Below are 455 nucleotides of genomic sequence, written 5' to 3' on the forward strand. Positions count from 1 at the left end.
AGATCATTTGTTCTCCCTGCCCAAGTTGGGTTAAATAAGAATGTTAAATTCTAATCAACCAATAAATCTATATCCTCATAAGAAACACTCATAGATACCCTGTAATAATAGATAGTAATAATAATAGACAGATCATGGTCAGTTCAAATCTGTGGTGGTTCCCTGAGACAGAAGAGGCTGTTAGTAGCTGAGTGAGCAAAGGCATCATCACCTTAAGGTTTTCTTATCTTTTAGTGATGTTATATTTTTAAATTTTCATTATTTATAGTTATTACTTTGTTTGCTTGTTAAATTTATTTGTTAATCATTTTATCTGTTTTCTTTTCAATTGATTTTGCTTATGAATTTTAAAACTATGTTAATTAGAGCTCATGTATCAAAGCATGTAATAAGCAAGATACAAGAAAGACATCACTGCTTTCATCGTCTACATCTAGAAGCTTAAAATATATATA

The sequence above is a fragment of the Halyomorpha halys genome, unplaced genomic scaffold (genome assembly GCF_000696795.3).
Source record: "Halyomorpha halys isolate HHAL.00 unplaced genomic scaffold, Hhal_1.1 Scaffold1598.1, whole genome shotgun sequence".
Classification (NCBI taxonomy): Eukaryota; Metazoa; Arthropoda; class Insecta; order Hemiptera; family Pentatomidae; genus Halyomorpha; species Halyomorpha halys.